The sequence below is a fragment of the Argentina silus genome, assembly GCF_951799395.1.
Source record: "Argentina silus genome assembly, chromosome: Y".
Taxonomy (NCBI): Eukaryota; Metazoa; Chordata; class Actinopteri; order Argentiniformes; family Argentinidae; genus Argentina; species Argentina silus.
Window position 1 is genome coordinate 2381611 of NC_139654.1, and position 15890 is coordinate 2397500.

Below are 15890 nucleotides of genomic sequence, written 5' to 3' on the forward strand. Positions count from 1 at the left end.
TGAAACAACACAGCACAAGTCCAAAATGCATGTAGGTGACTAGCAAGCTAGCTAGTTCAAGCTAAAGCTAACAATGCTACCATTGCTACCAACTGACAAAGTGTCATGCCATTATAAAGACACATTTGTTGACTATGTGTCTACTGCTGTAAAATGTAATTAAACATCACATACCCGCTTTCGAAGTCGCTGTCCTCCCAACGGGAGCCCTGCCAAAAAGAAAACAAGACCAACAACCTGTCGTAGAAACGTCTGCCCCCAGTCCACGCACTCGAGAAGCAAGGTTCGCGATCATGAAGAGGAAAGCGACAGCGACTTCGAAGAGGGTATGTGACATTTAATTACATTTTACAGTAGACACATATCTCCCAAATTGTGTGTACAATGATTATTTTGCCAGTTAGAAGCAATGATAGCATTGTTAGCTGCTAGGTGGCTAAGTAACCCGTTGACAGTGTCTAAGGGCGTTGCTAAGAGTTACCTTTAGCTTGAAGCTACAGTCAATCACACTGCTACTATATGAACTAGCTACAGTCCCAATGCTACTGTATGAACTAGCTACAGTCAATCACACTGCTACTGTATGAACTAGCTACAGTCAATCACACTGCTACTGTATGAACTAGCTACAGTCCCAATGCTACTGTATGAACTAGCTACAGTCAATCACACTGCTACTATATGAACTAGCTACAGTCCCAATGCTACTGTATGAACTAGCTACAGTCAATCACACTGCTACTGTATGAACTAGCTACAGTCAATCACACTGCTACTGTATGAACTAGCTACAGTCAATCACACTGCTACTGTATGAACTAGCTACAGTCCCAATGCTACTGTATGAACTAGCTACAGTCAATCACACTGCTACTATATGAACTAGCTACAGTCCCAATGCTACTGTATGAACTAGCTACAGTCAATCACACTGCTACTGTATGAACTAGCTACAGTCAATCACACTGCTACTGTATGAACTAGCTACAGTCAATCACACTGCTACTGTATGAACTAGCTACAGTCCCAATGCTACTGTATGAACTAGCTACAGTCAATCACACTGCTACTATATGAACTAGCTACAGTCCCAATGCTACTGTATGAACTAGCTACAGTCAATCACACTGCTACTGTATGAACTAGCTACAGTCAATCACACTGCTACTGTATGAACTAGCTACAGTCCCAATGCTACTGTATGAACTAGCTACAGTCAATCACACTGCTACTATATGAACTAGCTACAGTCCCAATGCTACTGTATGAACTAGCTCCAGTCAATCACACTGCTACTGTATGAACTAGCTACAGTCAATCACACTGCTACTGTATGAACTAGCTACAGTCAATCACACTGCTACTGTATGAACTAACTACAGTCAATCACACTGCTACTGTATGAACTAGCTACAGTCAATCACACTGCTACTGTATGAACTAGCTACAGTCCCAATGCTACTGTATGAACTAGCTATAGTCAATCACACTTCTACTGTATGAACTAGCTATAGTCAATCACACTTCTACTGTGCCGACTTAACAACCTCTTAAATCACACCCATCAAAAACAGCATTTGAGGCAGCGTAGCAGGGCTAGATTTTTACAGAAAGAGTACTGGAAAATGACAGAAACCGAAGACAGAAGACATGTTAAGGTTAATCTATTTTAATCTGGTGAAGCCAAAACTCAAACCAAACACTGGAAATCACAATTTGCAGAACTAAAAGCACTCACTAGATGCATAGACAAAATACCTCAAAAAGAGCTAGAGGTAAAAAGGAGTCCATCAGCAAAGCACCTGCTGGGGGTGTGTCCCAGTCCTTTCATACTGGCCCTGCCAGTGAAGCCCATTGGCTGAAGGTGAGAGTGGATGGATTGATTGGGTTAGAGGGATGTCAATCTAACTATAGGTTCATGCACACTAAACACACACACAGGTGCATGTGTGTGCATGGGACCTCACACTGCCCAGACCATTGCCCTCCCAAGCCACATCCTACCGGTGTTGAAAGCTGCTGCTGTGTTCACATCTACAATGACAGCCTACTATGTACTGGACTCCTATGGTTCTTTGCAATATCGCTTTAAGATCATCTTTGAGATTCAGTTTCAGAAAAGCTTTAATGTCACCCACTTGGGAAATTGGTCTTGTTATTATAAAATATATGACACATTACAGACCAAGAGGGATTGTTGCATTTGATCAGATTCATCTGGATAGGTCTGGAACAAGGTCTGGCTTCATGGGGAATAAAGATCAAAAAACAAGGCACAATTGTCTCTGAATGTTACACATCTCTACCTATGGCATGACATTGCTGTAGAGAACTTTCTTCTACCTGGTCAGTGTTGTCTAAACTCAACCAATGGATTTTATGTGTTTGACATTCAAGAAAAATGATACAGGTGTGTAAGTGATAATGAAACTATTCATTAGCATGTGTGTTTGCCATCCTCCATTGCTCCAGATCTATCCAGATGAATCTGATGTAATTCAACAATCACCAGGATAGAAACAGTTAGTTAGTTAGTTAACTGTTTCTATCCTGGTGATTGTTGCAGTAGGTCGGATTCATCTGAATAGGTCTTAAACAACAAGATGGCTGACTACCCACAAAGCCATTCCCCAATCGAGGAAATTAAAGTCAGGTGTGTTGGTTATAAATTAAACTGTTATTAAATTAAACTGAATACTTATGTACTTGACATATTTCTGTATTTCAAAATGTTTAAAAAAAGTGTTTCCGCTTTGTCATTATAGGGTATTGTGTGAGGATTGATGGCAAAAACAAATAAACGTAATCAATTTTATCCACCAGGTTATTTTATTTATTTACACATGATTCTATCTTTTCACATGGTCATTTCCAGTCCATTATGGTATATTGTGTATTATTTCTGGTGTACATGCAAACAAGACATGCCTCTCTGACATGTGGAGAGTCAACATGAGGTCACACGGCTCTTTGTTTCACAAACACTTTGTTTATATGGACATCATCATCATCATCATCATCATTGTAGTAAATGAAGGAACTTGACTCCAGGGTTAGTTCAGGCTAGTAGACTAGTGCTGCCTTTATCAGAATGAGAAGGAGGAGGCAGAAGGTGAGAATTACTGTCATTACTACCAAAACACAGAGGCACTTGGGGGGAAATGAGGTTTGTGAGTTGTGGTTGGTCCATGGGAGAATAGAAGAGGGAAATAAACTATACATGTTAACATAAAGCATGATGGCCGACAGTACCAACTAGAAGAAGACTGAACTGTAAAGGAATGTAACAATCAATATAAAACAACAGAGGCTTGAATGTTACAAGTACAGGAAATTATCAATACAATTAAACAGTTAAATGTGTCTCCCCTCATCCTCTCTGACCACACACACAGACACACACACAGGAGAAGTACCTGTAGTCTATTTCACTATCAGATGCATTTTTTTATAATATATATATATATATATTGTGGCGCCCGCCCCGTGCCTAAGCCCATGCGTGAGTGTGGGACGGTGGTAAATGGAGTATATATCTCGCCTCGCTTTGTCTCTGCTGTTTCTGCTGTCCCTCTCTTGCCCCGTGTTGTCTTTGGCAGGACCATGTATGGAGTTCCTGCGCCCCAAGTGGCCACAGCTGCAACCAGTGGAGATAATCACCGTATGCCCATACATGGAGTTCCTGCTCATCAAGGCACAGCTGAAGGGCATCAGCAGGAGCAGCAGAGACCCTACAAAAGGAGCCAACAGAGCACCCGGTTTTGGAGAGTAGCTACGGCGAAACACGGAGGAGTTGATGAGAGAGAGAGTAAGCAAAGTCACCGTTGTCCTGTGTATGATCCCTGACCGTAGGAGAGCCCCCTTTGAAGCCCGACCCCGAGAACGTCCGAGAGCCCGCTACGTTGCCAACCTTCGCCTGTCTGACTACCCCGCTGCCTGCCCCGACCTGGAACGTAAGAGGACCACCCACCGTGTACCGAACCCCCTGCTATCTTCCCGACGACGGATCTCCTGCGAGGCCCTTGAACGACACGACGCCTTCTCACCCCCACCCTCTGTCTATCAATTCCCTCTCCCCGCTAATCAAATAAATATTTTTGATTGTAATTCTGGTGTGGACCTCTCTGCTTACACTGTGTTTGGGTCCGTGACACGCCCGCACACCCCGGCGGCCGTCACAATTTAAAAACAAGGAAATAAATAGGGTACACACACACACAAAAAAAAAAAAAAAAAAGACTGGATTTTCTTATAGTTTCCCCAATTTGCACAATTAAAAAATACGATTAAAAACAGCACTCTGTCCAAAGGAGGAGGGTAAAATAAATGTATTCCCTCCCCCCTAGGCACCAAGCCAATGGGGGGCTGGTAACCCCTGCAGGGGGGCCACTCAAAATAAACAAGTGCAAAATAAATTCAAATGTGCAAAAACACAGCAAAATAAAAACCACACTGTGTAAAACAAACCAAAAGGGGGTAATTAAAAATTTACCCCTAAAGGAGTGAGCTCCCAATGCCCAGACTCCCCAATGTGCAAATTATGCTTTAATAAAGTGCTGCAATTGTGCAAATAAATTCAGGAAATACAGGGGAAACCAGTAAATTTAAAACGTAAGTAGGGATCATAAAAGATCCAGGATTAAAAACAGTCAGTAGAAAGATTTAAAAGGTTAAAAGATTAAAAGGTTGAAATGAGCTCCTAACGTTTCGACACCATGTGTCTTCTTCAGAGGATAGAACCAGAATGAAGGGAAAGACACACATATATAGGGAACAAAGGGGGTGGAGGCAAAAAGAAGGATCCCTATTGGGTAAGTGCCATGGGGTAGGGCGGAGCTACTACAAATCGACCAAACGACTAAATGGCCACCTGGTTGTGGAACACCAAACAATTCCAATCAATTCCACAATTCCCAGGCCAACCATATCACAAAAAGTAAATATAAAAATATCCTACGAGAAATCGACTCCATGAAAAAAAACATTCTGCAAAACGGTCCCTCCATTATAAAATGTAACCTACCCTATAAGCGATTCCCCCAACTGGGTAGGCTTCTCTGGGATAGAGCTCCCAGAGAAAATATTATTTATATTAAAATGGAGGGCCAATGTTAAAAGTATTCAATAAAAACAGATAGGGTTTGTGGCGCCGGCCGGTCAGGTAAGGGGAATCATAAAACATCTGCCTAGGCAGGAATGCACTGGCACTGGCACACAAACTAATCTCTTTTTTCTTCTGTTTCCTTTTCAAGATTTGTGAATTGGCGATTTCGCGGTTCAGCGATTTTCATGGAGCGAATACAGTGATCCAGACCTGTGGTTCACAAAAATATTTATTTGTGATAAATTGATTCACTTTAAAATGTGACTGTAACGGATCACGTCGTTCGGTCCTTAAAGATGCCTGCACCAATTGATCTTTCAGGTTTTTATTTCTCCTATAGGCTGCTATAATTCTAAAATCCCGGAGAGGGTCTATTTTGGTTTGTGCTATTTTAAAATTGGCTTTAACGATTTTATTTAATTCGAGGGCGGCCGGTGCATAAGTTGAAACAAAAGGGACCAGATGTTTATCGTCCCTCCCTTCTGCAGGTTTACCCCCCCCCACTAAACATCTGCTGGACCTCCACTTGGATGCCGCGGAGGAACGTCCTGCTATAGCCCCTCGGTCCCAGGGCCTGGAAGAGGGTCCGAGTCGCCGAACGCACATCCACCTCCGCCACACAGATCCGGCGAAACCTAATCAGTTGGGATTTGACAATCCCCCTGTAGGTATGCCTGGGATGGTAAGAAGATCTGTGCAGCAGAGCATGGGTGTCCGTCGGCTTAAAATAGACCCTCGTCCCGAGACCCACCCTCCCATCCTCACCATCCTCCACAAACACCTCAGTGTCCAGAAAATTTATTTTCTCTGGATGTAATTCATATTTAAATGTTATGGAAGGATGGTGTTCGTTGAGCGTTGACATAAAATTCCGAAAGTCTGGTTCCCCATGGGGCCAGACTCCAAAAATATCATCCAGATACCGCAGATACAGTGTTGGCAGTTTGTGGCATTTGGGGAAGACAGTTCGCTCAAATTCAGCCATATAGATGTTTGCATAGGCGGGAGCAAACTTCTTCCCCATCGCCGTACCATGAATCTGTAAATAATATTTATCATTAAATACAAAGTCATTTTTGGTTAAACCCAACTCCAACAACCTCAAGATAGCTGCATCCGGTCTATTTGGATCTGGGTGCCTTACCAAAATATTCTGAACAGCCTGGAGTCCTAGGTGAGTATCAATATTAGTGTACAGAGCATCTACATCTATAGAAAATAACATGGCGCCGTGTGGAAATTCTACGGTCTTAAGCTTGTCAACAAAGGCATATGTATCTTTGATATAACTATCATGAATTTGAGACAAGGGATTAAGAAATCAAGTATATTAAGAGTCAATATATTCAGCAATCCTACATGATTCGCTCCCACAGTCAGACACAATAGGTCTTCCTGGGGGCAATTTATTAGGGATTGTCCACGTCACTGGATCTTTATGAATTTTTGGTAATAAATAAAGTTTTCTTGGACATGGAGGATCCTCCCCATATAGGTAAACCTTCTGTTTTTTTGTTATTTTTTCTTTCTTACACAGATCGTCCAGGATTCCCCGGATTTGGACCTGCGTTTCCATCTGAATGGACTCCTTCAAAGGTAAGTAATGTTTTTTATTTTCAAGTTGTCTGTTTGCCTCTATTAGATATGATGTTTTATCTAAGATAACAATCTTTGACCCCTTGTCTGCCGGTTTAATTATTATATCTCTATTAGTTTTTAATTTTTCTAGGGCTTTTCTCTCCTCCTTAGAAAGGTTGCTGACTGGACGCACCCGGAAAGACAGTCTCCCGAAGCCCCCCACATTCCCCCCGACTAGGTCCCTAATGGGGTCTGATGTTAAATCCTCCCCAGGTTCCCAGCCGGAGGGTAAAGTGAAGGGCTCTCGGGGGCCGCCAGACTCGAAGCCAAAGTGGTCCAGCAGCTTCAACCTCCTGTGATACTGGTGTAGGTCTCTCCTAAGACCCTGCCTATTAGTCTCCAATGGAGTAGGTATGAACAGGAGGCCTCTTTCCAAGAGGGTCTCCTCTGCCTTCGATAAATTATATAAAATTGACAAGTTTAAAATATTGGATCCCATGGGGGTGAGAATTCTCGGTACCCCCCTGGTTAGTTTAATTGCTCCATCCAACCATCTAAAATCAAAGAGGCTGTTATGTTTGTCCAGTGTACTCTGTCCCTTTGCACTTTAAAATCACTGTCCTTCACACCCTTTAACACCCTATACCTCTCCCCGATGAACAAATTGACCCCACGTGCCAACACCTGAACATCATGGTCTTGTCGCTCTGAGATCTGAATCAGTGGAATAAATATTTCTGCATAGGGAAATATTTTCTTGGCCTTTGTTACTAGAATACCAAATTGTTTGGCAATGGTATCTATACTGTTTAGCTTCAAACAGTTGTTCAGGCCCACCGAAAGGATCACCTTCTGCGTCTCTACACAGGGGGACAGCCTCCCGAGGATTCCCGTCAGGTGGAAAATGCGGGCCCCCGGGAAACTGTCAACCTGCACCAGTGGGCTGTTACACCGGGGAAGGTTGGCTAAATTGGAGTCCCCTATCACCAGCACAGGCCTCTCCACCGTCAATGACCACTCCCTCTTCCCCTCATCATTGGAGTGGGGAGGGTGTCTGGTGGGCCCCCGTGGGGAGGGCTGCATAGCGTCCTCAGATGCACCGAGCCCACCCGGTCCATCTCCTCTCTGGGTCACTCCTGTATCTACAGGACGGTGACCCATTCCTAACTCAGGTTGGGAGCTGGAGTCAATGGACTCAGAGATGGCCACTGCCACATTGGATCTAAATTTGGCCCCCACCACAAGGGGCTGTCCATTTGCTCCCCGAGGGGAAGATTCCTCCTCAAGGCTCGAATCAGGCAGATCCAGATGGAAATTAGGATGAAAGTCCAGACCCTCCTCCGATGGTAAGGGGCTTTGAGCATGATGGATCTCTGCTGTGAGAGTCTGGACTCTCCCCCGGGTGTTAGGCCCCTCAAATGTTTCCACTCCCATAATGGAAACAGGGCAAGTGGCAGTGTTGGGGGTAAGGAGGGGGTGGGAGCTCGGCAGAAGGCGAAGGCCAGGGTTAGGGCGTAGGTCAGGGCTAGGTCCGGGGTTCGGTTTCGGATCAGGGTTAGGGTCGGGGCCAAGGCCAGGGTAAGGGTTAGGGTTGAGGTTAGGGTTGAGGTTAGGTTTGGGGTTAAGGTTAGGATTAGGGTAAACATGGTTACAAACATGTTGACCCTTCTTCCATGGGTTAGGGTTAAGGTTAGGGTTAGGGTTAGGATTAGGGTTAAGGTTAGGGCTGGGGTTAAGGTTAGGGCTGGGGTTCGGGTTAAGGCTGGGGTTAAGGTTAGGGTTAGGGTTAGGGTTAAGGTTGGGGTTAAGGTTAGGGTTGGGGCCAGGGTTAGGGTTAAGGTTAGGGTTGGGGTCAGGCCCAGGAGTAGGGCAGAATGGCCCGGTGAGCAATTCAAGATTCAAGATATTTATTAGTCATATGCACAGTAAACAGACAGTTACACCACACAATGAAAATCTTACTTTGCTAGTCCCCCCTAACACAACAGTATAGACTAAACTAAAGAAAAAAACTAGTTCCATATATACATATACAAATTCTATATTGCACCTGGTGGATCACAGTTATGAAGTTATAAAGTGCGCTTATGCATTGTTGCAAATTGCATGAGGTATTTGTAGTACAAACAGTAGTAGTGCAAACAGTAGTAGTGCAAACAGTAGTGAAGTCACAGCAGCAGTCAGAATGTCTGTCGAGTTCACAGTTGATCAGTCAAGTCAAGTAATGCAAGTGATGTGGGGGGGTGGGAGGGGGAGGGCTTTGTGAGGGAGCTTGTTCACAAGCCTGATGGCCTGTGGATAGAAACTGTTTGTCAGTCTAGTGGTCCTAGATTTCAGACTCCTGTAGTGCCTGCCTGATGGTAGGACAGTGAAGAGTCTGTGCTGGGGGTGTGTACAGTCCCTGATGATGTTGTGTGTTCTCCTGGTGACCCTGGTGTTGTAAATGTCCTGAAGTGAGGGGAAGGCTGCTCCTGAGATATACTGTGCAGTTTTTATCACACGCTGGAGTGCCTTCCTGTCCTGGGCTGTACAGTTTCCATACCAGACTGTGATGGAACTGGTAAGGGTGCTCTCATCAGGTAAGATCCTCGCTGATGTAGGTTCCGAGGAATTTGAAGGTTTTCACCCTATCCACCTCTGTCTCATCTATATACAGTGGTGTGTGCTGCACACTCTTCTTTCGTGGATCAATAATCATCTCCTTGGTCTTGTCTGCGTTCAGAGAGAGATTATTGTCCTGACACCAGGCCACCAGATCCGCCACCTCTCTTCTGTATGCCGCCTCAGCCCCCCCGGTGATCAGTCCAATGACTGTCGTATCATCCGCAAACTTGATGATGCTGGTGTTATCCTGGGAGGCCACGCAGTCATATGTGAAGAGGGTGTACAGCAGGGGGCTCAGCACGCAGCCCTGGGGGGTCCCTGTGCTTGTGGTTCTTGTGCCTGATGTGCGGTTGCCTACTCTGACTGACTGGGGTCTGTCTGATAGGAAGTCCAGCACCCAGTTACAGAGTGCAGGTGTCAGTCCAAGAGTGAGGAGTTTTGCACAGAGTTTGTGTGGGATAACCGTGTTAAATGCTGAACTGTAGTCAATAAAGAGTAGTCTTACATATGTGTCCTTTCCCTCTAAGTGTGTGAGGGTGGTGTGGATGACGGCGTTGACTGCATCGTCGGTGGACCGGTTCTGACGGTACGCAAACTGTAGAGGGTCTAAGGTGTTTGGGATGGTCCTCTTGATGTGCGTCATGACTATCCTCTCAAAGCACTTCATCACTATTGGGGTGAGTGCGACGGGTCGATAGTCATTCAGGCAGGTCACAGTGTTTTTCTTTGGGAGGGGCACAATCCCGGACCCCCAGTCCAAAAGGGAGGGCCAGGGCCAGGGCCCGAAGGGGTCGGAAGTGGAGGCCACTCCCTCAAATCCATAACTGACCCCGGCTCCCGTATAGGGGGCCCAGCCCCCCCCCCCCACGAGCGATGTCAAGGCGACAATGGAGGTGCCAGTCAGCCTGTTCTTGTATCTGGCTCGGCCATAGGCGATGGCCTTCTCCAATGCCACCTGCTCAAATGGGGGAAGGGACTCGAGCCCCCCAGCCAACACTGCATCGTAATGATGTTTAAGGATGGAAAGATTCTGTTCCATCCACCGATCAGTGTTGGCCTTTACCCTCCCCGCGTAATCCGCATTAGGAGATGACGGCTTGATGAACGATGTTAATTTGTTCACCTGGCGCATCATCCCCACCGGAAAGGTCCCAGATCGCTCTGATCGTTCCACCACCTCAGCATGGTGGATGGCCTGCAGGAGTGTAAAATACCTCTTCTGCAGGCTGGGCACACCATGTCGAGTGGTGTCAGGCCCACCATTATTGTTTTTCTTTACCCCAGGTGGAATATTGGGAGAAACCCTTCTCTCACTCCCTCTCCCCCCTCTTCTCACCCAATTAGACGGTCTCAATCTCTGTTCCATGAACAGAGATTGAATCAACAATAAAGTGCAAAACAGGGACAGCTGGAATTAAGTGCCAGAGTAAAACAAATAAAGTGCTTCTGTTAACATTTAAAAACAAGGAAATAAATAGGGGGGGCACACAAAAAACTGACTGGATTTTCTTATAGTTTCCCCAATTTGCACAATTAAAAAATACAATTAAAAACAGCACTCTGTCCAAAGGAGGAGGGTAAAATAAATGTATTCCCTCCCCCCTAGGCACCAAGCCAATGGGGGGCTGGTAACCCCTGCAGGGGGGCCACTCAAAATAAACAAGTGCAAAATAAATTCAAATGTGCAAAAACACAGCAAAATAAAAACCACTGTGTAAAACAATGTGCAAAAACACAGCAAAATAAAAACCACACTGTGTAAAACAAACCAAAAGGGGGTAATTAAAAATTTACCCCTAAAGGAGTGAGCTCCCAATGCCCAGACTCCCCAATGTGCAAATTATGCTTTAATAAAGTGCTGCAATTGTGCAAATAAATTCAGGAAATACAGGGGAAACCAGTAAATTTAAAACGTAAGTAGGGATCATAAAAGATCCAGGATTAAAAACAGTCAGTAGAACGATTTAAAAGGTTAAAAGATTAAAAGGTTGAAATGAGCTCCTAACGTTTCGACACCATGTGTCTTCTTCAGAGGATGGAACCAGAATGAAGGGAAAGACACACATATATAGGGAACAAAGGGGGTGGAGGCAAAAAGAAGGATCCCTATTGGGTAAGTGCCATGGGGTAGGGCGGAGCTACTAAAAATCGACCAAACGACTAATTGGCCACCTGGTTGTGGAACACCAAACAATTCCAATCAATTCCACAATTCCAAGGCCAACCATATCACAAAAAGTAAATATAAAAATATCCTACTAGAAATCGACTCCATGACAAAAAACATTCTGCAAAACGGTCCCTCCATTATAAAATTTAACTTACCCTATAAGCGATTCCCCCAACTGGGTAGGCTTCTCTGGGATAGAGCTCCCAGAGAAAATATTATTTATATTAAAATGGAGGGCCAATGTTAAAAGTATTCAATAAAAACAGATAGGGTTTGTGGCGCTGGCCGGTCAGGTAAGGGGAATCATAAAACATCTGCCTAGGCAGGAATGCACTGGCACACAAACTAATCTCTTTTTTCTTCTGTTTACTTTTCAAGATTTGTGAATTGGCGATTTCGCGGTTCAGCGATTTTCATGGAGCGAATACAGTGATCCAGACCTGTGGTTCACAAAAATATTTATTTGTGATAAATTGATTCACTTTAAAATGTGACTGTAACGGATCACGTCGTTCGGTCCTTAAAGATGCCTGCACCAATTGATCTTTCAGGTTTTTATTTCTCCTATAGGCTGCTATAATTAATTGGCGACCTGGTTGTGGAACACCAAACAATTCCGATAAATCTCCGCAATTCCCAGGCCAACCACATCACAATTAAGAAAGTAAATATAAAAATATCCCACTGGAAATCAACTCCATGAAAAAACATTCCACAAAACGGTCACCTCCATTATAAAATTTAACCTACCCTATAAACAATTCCCCCAACTGAGTAGGCTTCTCTGGGATAAAGCTCCCAGAATTTTTTTTTTTATTTATATTAAAATGGAGGGCCAATGTTAAAAGTATTCAATAAAAACAGACAGGGTTTGTGGCGCTGGCCACCATGTGTCTTCTTCAGAGGATAGAACCAGAATGAAGGGAAAGACACACATATATAGGGACAAGTTTAAAATATTGGATCCCGTGGGGGTGAGAATTCTCAGTACCCCCCTGGGTAGTTTAATTGCTCCATTCAACCATCAAAAATCAAAGAAGCTGTTGTTTTTGTCCAGTGTACTCTGTCCCTTTGCACTTTAAAATCACTGTCCTTCACGCCCTTCAACAACCTATACCTATCCCCGATGAACAAATTGACCCCACGTGCCAACACCTGAACGTCATGGTCTTGTCGCTCTGAGGAATGAGCTCCTAACGTTTCGACACCATGTGTCTTCTTCAGAGGATAGAACCAGAATGAAGGGAAAGACACACATATATAGGGACAAGTTTAAAATATTGGATCCGTGGGGGTGAGAATTCTCGGTACCCCCCTGGGTAGTTTAATTGCTCCATCCAACCATCAAAAATCAAAGAAGCTGTTGTTTTTGTCCAGTGTACTCTGTCCCTTTGCACTTTAAAATCACTGTCCTTCACGCCCTTCAACACCCTATACCTATCCCCGATGAACAAATTGACCCCACGTGCCAACACCTGAACGTCATGGTCTTGTCGCTCTGAGAAATTAGCTCCTAACGTTTCGACACCATGTGTCTTCTTCAGAGGATAGAACCAGAATGAAGGGAAAGACACACATATGTAGGGACAAGTTTAAAATATTGGATCCCGTGGGGGTGAGAATTCTCGGTACCCCCCTGGGTAGTTTAATTGCTCCATCCAACCATCAAAAATCAAAGAAGCTGTTGTTTTTGTCCAGTGTACTCTGTCCCTTTGCACTTTAAAATCACTGTCCTTCACGCCCTTCAACACCCTATACCTATCCCCGATGAACAAATTGACCCCACGTGCCAACACCTGAACGTCATGGTCTTGTCGCTCTGAGAAATTAGCTCCTAACGTTTCGACACCATGTGTCTTCTTCAGAGGATAGAACCAGAATGAAGGGAAAGACACACATATGTAGGGACAAGTTTAAAATATTGGATCCCGTGGGGGTGAGAATTCTCGGTACCCCCCTGGGTAGTTTAATTGCTCCATCCAACCATCAAAAATCAAAGAAGCTGTTGTTTTTGTCCAGTGTACTCTGTCCCTTTGCACTTTAAAATCACTGTCCTTCACGCCCTTCAACACCCTATACCTATCCCCGATGAACAAATTGACCCCACGTGCCAACACCTGAACGTCATGGTCTTGTCGCTCTGAGAAATGAGCTCCTAACGTTTCGACACCATGTGTCTTCTTCAGAGGATAGAACCAGAATGAAGGGAAAGACACACATATATAGGGACAAGTTTAAAATATTGGATCCTGTGGGGGTGAGAATTCTCGGTACCCTCCTGGGTAGTTTAATTGCTCCATCCAACCATCAAAAATCAAAGAAGCTGTTGTTTTTGTCCAGTGTACTCTGTCCCTTTGCACTTTGAAATCACTGTCCTTCACGCCCTTCAACACCCTATACCTCTCCCCGATGAACAAATTGACCCCACGTGCCAACACCTGAACGTCATGGTCTTGTCGCTCTGAATCAGTGGAATAAATATTTCTGCATAGGGAAATATTTTCTTGGCCTTTGTTACTAGAATACCAAATTGTTTGGCAATGGTATCTATACTGTTTAGCTTCAAACAGTTGTTCAGGCCCACCGAAAGGATCACCTTCTGCGTCTCTACACAGGGGGACAGCCTCCCGAGGATTCCCGTCAGGTGGAAAATGCGGGCCCCCGGGAAACTGTCAACCTGCACCAGTGGGCTGTTACACCGGGGAAGGTTGGCTAAATTGGAGTCCCCTATCACCAGCACAGGCCTCTCCACCGTCAATGACCACCCCCTCTTCCCCTCATCATTGGAGTGGGGAGGGTGTCTGGTGGGCCCCCGTGGGGAGGGCTGCATAGCGTCCTCAGATGCACCGAGCCCACCCGGTCCATCTCCTCTCTGGGTCACTCCTGTATCTACAGGACGGTGACCCATTCCTGACTCAGGTTGGGAGCTGGAGTCAATGGACTCAGAGATGGCCACTGCCACATTGGATCTAAATTTGGCCCCCATCACAAGGGGCTGTCCATTTGCTCCCCGAGGGGAAGATTCCTCCTCAAGGCTCGAATCAGGCAGATCCAGATGGAAATTAGGATGAAAGTCCAGACCCTCCTCCGATGGTAAGGGGCTTTGAGCATGATGGATCTCTGCTGTGAGAGTCTGGACTCTCCCCCGGGTGTTAGGCCCCTCAAATGTTTCCACTCCCATAATGGAAACAGGGCAAGTGGCAGTGTTGGGGGTAAGGAGGGGGTGGGAGCTCGGCAGAAGGCGAAGGCCAGGGTTAGGGCGTAGGTCAGGGCTAGGTCCGGGGTTCGGTTTCGGATCAGGGTTATGGTCGGGGCCAAGGCCAGGGTAAGGGTTATGGTTGAGGTTAGGGTTGAGGTTAGGGTTAAGGTTAAGGTTAGGGTTGGGGTTAGGGTTAGGGTTAAGGTTAAGGTTAGGGTTAGGATTAGGGTAAACATGGTTCCAAACATGTTGACCCTTCTTCCATGGATTAGGGTTAAGGTTAGGGTTAGGGTTAGGATTAGGGTTAAGGTTAGGGTTAAGGTTAGGGCTGGGGTTAAGGTTAGGGTTGGGGTTAGGGTTAGGGTTAAGGTTAGGGTTAGGGTTAAGGTTAGGGTTGGGGCCAGGGTTAGGGTTAAGGTTAGGGTTAGGGTTAGGGCTGGGGTTAAGGTTAGGGTTAGGGTTAGGGTTAAGGTTAGGGCTGGGGTTTAGGTTAGGGTTAAGGTTAGGGTTGGGGCCAGGGTTAGGGTTAAGGTTAGGGTTAGGGTTAAGGTTAGGGTTGGGGTTAAGGTTAGGGTTGGGGTCAGGCCCAGGAGTAGGGCAGAATGGCCCGGTGAGCAATCCCGGACCCCCAGTCCAAAAGGGAGGGCCAGGGCCTGGGCCCGAAGGGGTCGGAAGTGGAGGCCACTCCCTCAAATCCATAACTGACCCCGGCTCCCGTATAGGGGGCCCAGCCCCCCCCCCCACGAGCGATGTCAAGGCGACAATGGAGGTGCCAGTCAGCCTGTTCTTGTATCTGGCTCGGCCATAGGCGATGGCCTTCTCCAATGCCACCTGCTCAAATGGGGGAAGGGACTCGAGCCCCCCAGCCAACACTGCATCGTAATGATGTTTAAGGATGGAAAGATTCTGTTCCATCCACCGATCAGTGTTGGCCTTTACCCTCCCTGCGGTATCCGCATTAGGAGATGACGGCTTGATGAACGATGTTAATTTGTTCACCTGGCGCATCATCCCCACCGGAAAGGTCCCAGATCGCTCTGATCGTTCCACCACCTCAGCATGGTGGATGGCCTGCAGGAGTGTAAAATACCTCTTCTGCAGGCTGGGCACACCATGTCGAGCGGTGTCAGGCCCACCATTATTGTTTTTCTTTACCCCAGGTGGAATATTGGGAGAAACCCTTCTCTCACTCCCTCTCCCCCCTCTTCTCACCCAATTAGACGGTCTCATTCTCT

The 15890-nt window shown here is 45.8% G+C and overlaps 1 protein-coding gene across 1 annotated transcript in view; it reads right to left on the bottom strand.

The window, feature by feature from the left end:
• LOC310823911 (tripartite motif-containing protein 16-like protein) overlaps positions 1–15890 on the bottom strand; it is a gene marked incomplete at its 5' end in the record, with an annotated part of 288284 nt that overhangs the window by 43171 nt on the left and 229223 nt on the right. The window lies entirely within an intron of this gene.